This window comes from Penaeus monodon, chromosome 15, assembly GCF_015228065.2.
Source record: "Penaeus monodon isolate SGIC_2016 chromosome 15, NSTDA_Pmon_1, whole genome shotgun sequence".
NCBI lineage: Eukaryota > Metazoa > Arthropoda > Malacostraca > Decapoda > Penaeidae > Penaeus > Penaeus monodon.
This window is the reverse complement of record NC_051400.1, coordinates 39,532,738-39,532,977: the sequence shown is the minus strand read 5'-3', so window position 1 is coordinate 39,532,977 and position 240 is coordinate 39,532,738.

Below are 240 nucleotides of genomic sequence, written 5' to 3'. Positions count from 1 at the left end.
AAAATTAACTTTTCAATTCCCCCAAGAAAAGGTGCTCGTTCCCTGGAAATTCGCTGCTCACTAGGCTATTCGCAGTCCACACAAAGAACAGCTCCAATAAAACCTGAATTATCTCTTCCACAAAAGGCTAAAGAAAAAAAAAAGAGGGGGCGTAACTGAGGGACATTGTCTATTTTGTCAAAATGGTGTTAAATGAATTGTTGAACGAAATAAAGAGCGAAAGGTGTGCAAATAAAGATG